We start from the raw sequence: 9,960 nt of genomic DNA on the forward strand, positions 1-9,960 counted from the left end.
TTGTCATTGATGATGAAACTGTCTACTAAATTCAAGATATAGGTATATCATAGATATGCAGTAGGATGAGGGTGGTTTTTGTTTTGTGTTCTAAGAAGGAATTAATGTAAAATAAGCCCTATCATTTTCCTTGGTTATTTTTTCTGGACTGCTCCTGAGAACTGAGCTGAGTTCTATCTTCATGGAACTGAGTCTTAATAGCTAGTTCAGAGTCCACTACTGTAAGATAGCTTTTTCCATGTGCTTTTTTTAGATTGGATTTCATATGCCATTTCAGTTACCTGGTCAGTAGGTAAAAAAAATACCCTTCTGTACCTCTTTGCAAAAGGCTTTTATATTTAATAACTTTTTTCCATGCAAAACAATGTTACTCAGTTGACTATAATGGAGGGCTGGCTTTCATCATATCAGGATAATACTTTTTTTTCCCACCAGTTTGAAATAAACTAATGTGTTCAAGGGAAGCTGTCTGGGTCTTCTTCAGTACTATGAATTGTCATGTATGAAGCTTTCAAGGTCCAAGGAATGCATCCTAGCATGCTGGGAATAAGTTGTAAATAATAAGTTGTAGTCTAGGGCAGAGGTCTTGTGCTTTTTATTAGTGCAAGAACTATTAAATGATTGAATTTCAAGACAACATTCTTCTTCAGAACCAGCAAGTTACCATTGGCCAGTCCTGCAAACCCATTCCAGGACTGGCTGCATTGGTAAACTTAAAATTGTAAATACAGAAGAAGATGAAGCTTTACTAGATATTTTGAACATATTTCATTTACTTCACTACTGGTCATACCAACTACTTTAATGTCATCTTTCTTACATTTAGCGTCCCTTAATGCAGTTCTTTTTTCTATTTTAATACTATTTCTTCCTCCTTTATAGATATATCAAGGGAGGAAATGAGTATAAAGGAACTAGAAAAGAAAAAAACTCCTCAGATATGCTTTCAGTTCTAGAAAAGTAAGATTTTCTGAAAAGCAAGATAGCAAGTCTTTGCACTATGGAGCAGCACAAATCAGATTTTAGTGTAGGAAATGGGCAGCATAGGCACCTATGATACAGGGGGAATACTTCTCTAATGATCCTTGACATTGTAAAGGCTCTTTCTACTGAGGTCAACATATTAAAGTGGTTCCAAACTTTTATCTGGAGCTGACTTGATTCTCAGCTGGTGTAAGGATCAAAAAGATATAAAGATTGTTTACAACCAACATTCCTCTCAACACATTGATTTCTGCAACACTCTAGACCCTAGGAGTTAAAGATGACAGTAAATAGTATCTTATTAAAAGTTATAACTTTTTGGCAAGAAGAATAGTATCTTGATTCAGTTATCAACACGTAGCATTTAATTTTAAGATACACTTCCAGATGTTAGATTTGAACATTCCAAAATGTAAATTTGTCTTCAGAAAAAGATTAGATTTATCACATAACATAAAATCAACTGCTTTTCTTGTTGAATATGAAATACATATGTATAAAAGAAGCAAACATTTGTTTTGAATGTTACACTGCCATCTAATGAGATAACTGTAAATGACACAAAAACATTTCATAGAATTCATAGAGCCATAGAATCGTAGAATCATAGAATGGTTTGGGTTGGAAGGGACCTTAAAGATCATCTAGTTCCAACCCCTCTGCCATGGGCAGGGACACCTTCCACTAGAACAGGTTGCTCAAAGCCCCTTGAACACTTCCAGGGATGGGGCATCCACAAGTTCTCTGGGCAACCTGTTCCAGTTGTCTCACCACCCTCACAGTAAAGAAGTTTTTCCTAATATCTAATCTAAATCTACCCTCTTTCAGCTTAAAACCATTACCCCTTGTCCTATCAGTACACTCCCTGATAAAGAGTCCCTCTCATCTTTCCTGTAGACCCCCTTTAAGTACTGGAAGGCCGCTATAAGGTCTCCCCAGAGCCTGCTCTTCTCCAGGCTGAACAACCCCAACTCTCGCAGCCTGTCTTCACAGGAGAGGTGCTCCAGCCCCCTGATCATCTTCATGGCCCTACTCTGGACACACCCCAACAGGTCCATGTCTCTCCTGTGCTGGGGCCCCCAGAGCTGGACGCAGTACTCCAGGTGGGGTCTCACGAGAGCCTGATTGGAGGGGGAGAATCACCTCCTTTGACCTGCTGGCCAGTCTTCTTTTGATGCAGACCAGGATGTCATCTGTTTTTGGAAGTATGTGGTATAATACAGGATACAGCTTCAATATTTATAGCATTTATAATAATGGGAAAACAGGACCTGTATTAATGAATAGAATTATACTAATAATATAATTAACTGATGATGCGGCAAGAGGCTGGAAAAAAGCACATCTTACAAATGATATTTAAATAAAACTGCAAACTAAATGAATACACTGAATAAGGGTTTCTCTGAAGATATGAAGAAAAAAAACCCAAATGAAATAAAATTTTATTTTACATTTCATAATAAATTTTTTTCTGGACAGAAGACAATCCTAAACACAGTGTTTACAGTGCCAGATGTTGTTTTCACCAACTAGTGCACATAAGGACCTAAATTAGTTTTGAGGATGAAGGTATAGGCAGTAGAGGCACCTGGGCTCTGTTCACAGATATGCAGTGTAGTTCTTGAACGAACTTGATAAGTCGCTAAGGGAAAATCCTGCCCTACATCTGTCTGCATAAAAGTACTCAGACATAGCAGCGCTGCTATGTGGATGCTGAGGCAGGATGAGGGGATCCCTTGAGGGCTCAGAGTGCTTCATTTTCTGGGATGGTTGGAGGCCAGCTGGGATTCAACCCTGTTTGGATTTCCCTTGTACTGGTGATTCTGGGGGTCTTACAGAGCTCCTAACTAACTTGATGGCAGCTCTGGGTGTGGGGCCGAGTGTCTCAGCAAGGAAAGATGGCACGTGAGTCTGCTCTACACAGTGTTGTGGACTTACTGTGGATGTGGGCTTGGCATGGAGAGAGCCTGTGCCTCTGGGCTACTTTTCAAGTCTATCAGGAGTAGCTGAAGGTCTGAGCACAGGTATTTTGTGTAAGCACACAAGTGGCAAGTGTGCTTTCAGTCTGAGTTTTATTTCTAATTATGCACTCAGGTAAAAAAATCCCTACTCTCGGTCCACTTCCTACTATGGCAACACTAATCTGAAGTAGACCTATTAGTTGTCATGTTTGTGTAACAAACTCCATTGTGAAGAACACCTATAGATATTAAAACACTTCACTAAAGACAAACAAAAAACATTGCTGATATGTTTATTAATTCACTACATTTTTTTTTACTGCAGAGTGTAACCATTTGTTTTACAGTCTCAGTTGCTATTATGCTAAGATGACCAAATGTTAGTTGGCTATGTTGTAATACGAGTTTGATTTTTGACTAATGTTGTTGGGGTGATCCTGCAACCACAACTTGACATAAAAAAAAGGGAAAAAGGCACATACACTAACAAGTAGTATAGTCTTGCCAATTACCAAGTCAGAGATCTGGCTTTTCAGTCAATGAGAGCATCTTGTTGATTTTATGGAGCACGAGGATCTTCACACAGGGAAGATCAAAGGGCTGTGTTACATTTCAATACATAACTTTATGGGACAGATGGAATCCACTCAGAGAGACCCATGACACTCAGGGCCAGATTATCAAAAGTTTCAGACACTAAAACCTATTAGTGTGCTCAAACCTTTATTCCAACACTGTCAGCACTTTTTAGCTCTGTTTAAAGCATCAATCTACAATTTAACTACTGCAAAAGTTCAAATGGAGGTTAAAAGGATGGGTTAAAGGCAGTGGCAAGTCAAAAGAAATTTTGTTTTGCAATTTCTGTGTTTCCACACAGATATTGTCAAACTTTTGGATATAGTTTTGTTTTGCAAGGGAGAAATGAATATTCTTGTGAAGCATACCAAAACTTGAAACATCTTTGGTCCGATAATAAACATTAAAATTGCATGTGTCCTTGTGTCTGAGATCTTGGAGCATGAAAAGCACTTTTTGCTCTATCACTGTTGAAAACATTTTAGGACTTTCTATCAAATAAGCCAAATACACTCAGGAAGAAAGGAGAGGTCAACTCACCATCTTAACAGCAGTCTCCCCAAATTTCTTAAACTCCCACATTTGCCCATGTTTTGCTTGGTAATAGTTTGACTTCTAGTGTCCTGGTAAACTCTTCCCTTTTTGGGGGGACTCTAACTAGGATTCCTGCTGTATGTCCCAATGTGCCAGACTCTCTGCTCTGGTGTTAGCCTTGAGTGGGTTTTAACTCTGAACATTTAGTTCCTTGAGCGCACTGGCAGGTCTTGTAAGTAGATGGTTTTGCTCTGCTACCCTTTCAAAGGAGTAAGATCTCTTATTGTAGCTCCTTTAGGTAATGTAACCTAAGGGAACCCTCTTCCAGATCCCCAACATTGTGCCCACTCTGATTTTATGGAGAAGAGACACAAAGTTGAAGTTGGCTAAGAATGATTTTGCAAAGTGTCTAAAAATCCTTGCTGTTTTATTGTAACTAGCACAAGAATATACAAATCTAGATCATGTAATAACAACCACATGGGTGTCCAGCCTCAGTTTCCTTATCATTTTTGAGCACTCTTAAAGCCCTATTTAGAGATCTTAATGAAACCCGTCATCTTCTGCTCTTCATTCCTGTGTCTTCTTTTCTGTAACAGTCAGCCTTTCTCAGATTGGTATTAAGACACCCTCTGCATTTAGGACTTTCTGTGAATTGCTTCCTGAGCCCTATCAAGTGATGACAATTGATCGTCAGGCTATTTATTGCTTAATTTATTTCCCCCCTCTGGGGTCCAGGCTTGAAAAATGAGTTACCTTAAATGATAGCCAGCTCTTAATCTAACTGAAGTGTCATATGAATGAATAAAAATTTAGGAGGTCTTGCTGAGTAGTTCTGTAGATTTTTTTCTCATATGGAGGCAAAGATGAAAAAAAAATGCAAATAAGCCTCACATTCAAACCAAGTGGAGTTCCTGCTATTAGATGGGATCAACTGTTTTGAAACATGAACAATTTCTGCTAATCCTTCCAACAAAATCACAGCTCCTGCTTCATTGGTGTGATCATACCCTGGTATAGTTGAGATGTGAGGAAAATGCATAGTTTGCACAGCTATAGCTGTACTGAATTGAGTCCACCCTTTCCATCTCGACCCTGCTTTCTGCTGTAAGAAGCAGAACTATCTGCCATATGCAATATCTCATGTTATTCCAGTATACAATTATGGGTTTTGAATTTATTTAGAACTTTCCAAGAGATAATGGAAGACACTAGAAGATGTTTTCTACATGGTGAAGGAAGCAGAAAGCAACATCAACTTAAAATTATGTATTAGCTGTCAGTTGCGCAAGTTTTCACAGTTAGGCAAACCACTTTTATCTACAGTGGCAACTAGCCTGTGTGGATGATGTTAAAAATGACTGAGGACCTAATAATGTGAGCCTCACTTTCAGTATTAATTATGGCAGAAGAAAAATTGTCAAATATTCTCCTTTTTGAAGGACTGAAGAATGATAGTGTAAGAACTGCTGCAACACGGGCTCCTGTTCATGCATTTGTGGCATTATGCTTAAGCCAGCTGCACTTCAACATGAATATTCAGAGCTTATGGACTGCAAAAGCAGACTGAGTAGATACCTGGGCTCAGCTTTGGCTAGATGGCCTCTAATCATATCACTGCAGCCTCTGAAAAGCAGGGAGAAAGATTAGACAGATGAGACCACTCATGTTTTTTTAGCAGCATGTGCCTGGTCAGATATAACAATGTGATGGCTCAAACATTTTGGTAGGCACAGAAATCAGTTCCACACAGCCTATATAATTTTTTTTCCATAATTTTGTATCCATAAATAATCCTTTCCAGTATTATTAAAAATCTGTGAGGTGAAGTAGCCTTTTAATACAAATAAAATAGTCATTTGATACATTCTGACAAGAAGGCAGAATGTAGCCTTTATTTTAAAACTGTGCTTTAACACCTCTTTTGATTGCATCATTCTATTAGAATCCTCTCCTATTTTAAGTATGGAATTTGAGAAGGAAGAGGAAAGGGTTAAAAACTGCAGTATCAAGCAGGTGTGTTGGTTAGCAAAGGCTTTAGCTTACTTCTTGGCCCTCACGAAGTGCAGGTGTTGAACATCAGCATTTTCACCCTGTTTGATATCTAGGCTTTTGTGTCTGTCATCTGGGGACTTTTACACTAAATCTGTAGGAAAACCCCCCTTGCTTTGTTGTTTTGGCTGAATAGGATAAAACAGAATTTATTTCATATTGGTCTTAAGCTTAAAAAGACTAGCACAGCTATGTCTGTCAATCTAAGAGGTGGAGGGTTTTTTAACTTGATAGTTCATATGACTGTAGATCTTCCCCTACAAAACAACAGCCACTAAGAGGTAAAGAACAGCAAGCTGATGATTAATGAAATCTGCAATTACTGATAAATAATCAGACAAATGTGACAAACAAAATGTATGCATTTAATGCCTACAGTACATGTCTGACCTTATAAAAAATTATGTGTAAAATGGGCTGAAAAATCTGATAGGTGTGCTGGCAAAATGGAGAACATTTCTGCTTTATGATAAAACCTCAATTTTAATTGAATCTTTATGTGGTATTAAAGAATAAACAGTGAAAGATATAAAAAGCTCATGTAACTTTAAAATCCTTTACATATGCAAAGGACATTTTATATATAAACATGCAGATTTAAATTATCTTGTTCCTTTAGACCCATCTAAGTAACTCTTAAGACAGACACAAGCCTACCATTGCCTCTTTCTGCTCTATCTTCTGTAAAGTGACGAAACAGTATAATGAAGACCTTCTGAATAATTATAAAACTTATGCAGCCACTGGTTTAGTCCCTTCCTATTAAAAGTGTGAAACTAATTTTGAACAGCTGGTCTCTCATATGGTTGTTGTTCATGACTTTATTTTGCATGGAGACCATGCAGGGTAGAAACTTAGAGTAAGTTTAAGACATGTTCACTTTCTCTCAGGGACTCACTTGAAATTGCTTGAACTAGTCTGATAATTAGAATTGTTAAAAACAAAACACAATCCCTTCCATTTGTTCTCAAACCCATTTCTGTGAAAATTTTCATATTTGTATTGCAATTATTGGCTTGGTGGAAAGGGTTTTCAGGAGAGCATCCTGGTATTCCTGGGTGACATAGCAGTATGAAAAGCAAGGAACTGGTTCACTTCATCTCAGACACTTCGAGTAAAGATGTCATTCTTCCTCTGTGATAACTAGGGAATCCTCTTTTTCTAATTGAGTTCCAGATAGCTGATTAACTTTGACTTTACGCATACACCAATAGCTTTTTAAAGCGTTAAGCAGTAATTACACTGTCCTATATTTTATCAGCAAGAAGAGAATAGTGATATCTTGCTGCCAGGTATTCTGTTCTTAGGCACCCAAGTACATTCCCCTTCTTGAATATGCAAATAATGCTCGTAATAATATAGTGCAAGGTTTTGGAACTATTCCACACAACTGGTTTTGACTTCTTTTTAACTCATCAAATGCTGTTTCAAGTACATTCAAAGATAATGGTCCAAAAGTACTGCTACGTTTGACAATAATACACCAGAAATTTGTGGTGTCGGTGTGTTTTTAAGTTGTTACTGCAAAACACAGGAAGATATTCTAATGCAAGGTCATGTTCTATAATTTCCTCTGTGTCACTGAGCCAAATTGAAAACTATGTCATACATCTTACTGGAAATCTATAAAGCAATGCATTTGCTACTTGAAAACAATTCTATGGTCTTGACAAATCATCAAGGCAGAAGTTACTGTGTATATGGAAGATTTTATCAGCTGTGTCATAAGCTCAAAGCACTTAGAGGGGCTAAACTTGACTTTCTGTCATTTTATTGTGGTGTTTCCTGCATTATCTCATCATGCCAATACTTGGCTTGGATGTGGAAAGAGAGGAAATTTTATTTATGTTTCATTTCCCTGTTTAAATCTTTTTAACAGGTACTGTAATTCTGTGTTTTCATAACATACTTCACAGCTTAAGTGAAGATGCCTTTTATCATCAGGTCAATGACACTGAAAGGATCACTCTTTAAAACAGTGAAATTATCTTGATACATCAGAGCCTGCCTAGAACCCATCCAGATGTCACTGGTACTTCATTATTCATTTTGGTAATTCTCACCAGCTGCCAGTTTAATGTCTGCCATTGGAGTCCATTTGGGAATCCTCCCTCTCCTCAGATAATCAGGCAAGTTCAACAATTGTTCTATATTAGCAAACTGTTTTATTGCCCTGTGAAACCTAAACTGAAAGTTGCAAGTGTTGTGCTTTGAGTCACTTTCATGTCTGAACATGACTGACACAGAATGACTTCATTAACTTTCAGTAAAGTGCATTAGAAAAAAATTAAGACTGAGCTCAGGTGCCAAAAGGGGAGTGCTGTTTTACCTTGTTGTTAGACTAGCCCTGGTTTCTGTATTGATAGACATCAATATTTCTATTAGACTATTAATTATTTTCAAGTTTATTTTGATCAAAAAAGTTCTAAATATATTCTGTTAAATACATTTGATCATGAACATTTAGGAATATTTTCTGAATTGTTGAAGTTGAGAAAAAACTAAGAAGAAAGGCATTCCAGATTTAATGACTGGAGAAAATTCAGTATTTCAAAATAATAGGAAATTCAGTATTGGAAAAGTAAAACTTGTGTAGTTTCTAAAGTGGTCTGAGGGCTACTAATACAACCCACACCTTATCTATGTAGGAAAACAATAAATAAATGCATTAAAGTACAACAATAATAACTTTTAAACATTATTTCTTCAAACAGGAATATTATCAAATGCGTAGTTTTAATAAAAAGCAAATCTCAAAGAATGGGAAATGTTCCACTTAGGAAGGCTCTCAAGAGGTATTCAAATGCATGGTTATCATGTCCTAATCCTCAGAATCTACTTTCTTCTTTCCAACTTCCCCCAGCAACATTCTGAAATCAGTCATAAGCTCTAAAATAATTTTATTCACAATCCATACAAATTCATCTCACTAGTGATGATAAAAAAAAAAAAAAAGTCAGATTAATGCTTTTACTTTCTGTGCCTAAAAATGAAGGTGGCTGCTGCAGTTTGTTCTCAGGATGTCAGTAACACATGCATCTTTTAAAAAACAGGGAATATATCGCTGTTTGTACAAGTACTCAAGACGATGCATAAACCAAGTGTGAATATCTGCAGAGGAGACCCTCTCACCCTCTACCCATCCCTCCTGCCATAAAAACCTTTGCATATACATTTTGTACATCCCCACATCTTCAGTTTCTTGTGTGAGCTGGTAAATGGTAATCTAGCATGAGGTTTTTGATATGAAATCTGAGGTGGATTAATCTGTTTTTGTTAAGTATTGCATTGAAGGTAAGCTAATAAAGGGACACTCCATGTGGCCAAGTGTTTTTCCCCATTATAGATTGCCTAGAAGTAAGATCAATTGAGAACATGAAATTTAAGCAAAAGCATTTTCTGTTTAACAGAGCTAATAGTGAGAACATACTGTAAAAAGTATTTGCCTTTATATGCGTGTAGCTTTGCTTCAGACTACATTTCTCTAAATAACCTCCATTTTCTGCCTTTGCAAAAGACAATCACTATTCTTTTTCTGACAGCTGCCATGATGTTATACAAGTCAGTGAGATATTATTGTTTATGGCTACAGGTTATATAAGAGGAGTTAATTAAGAGAAGGAAAAAAAATGGAGAAGTAGAGAAAAGCTACACAGTAACTAAAGGATTAATGAAAACAACAAATAGGATTTGTTTAAAAATTCTCCCAAACAAATTATTTTGATCCAGCTTGTAAAGGAAGAATGTAACTGGCTTTCCCAAAGCCAAGGATGAGCTACTAGGACAGAAAATGAATTTTCTGCCTTCCTGACAAAGTACTGTTTTCATGGTCATTGATATAAAATCTGTA

Source organism: Accipiter gentilis, chromosome 3 (assembly GCF_929443795.1).
Source record: "Accipiter gentilis chromosome 3, bAccGen1.1, whole genome shotgun sequence".
Lineage (NCBI taxonomy): Eukaryota > Metazoa > Chordata > Aves > Accipitriformes > Accipitridae > Astur > Astur gentilis.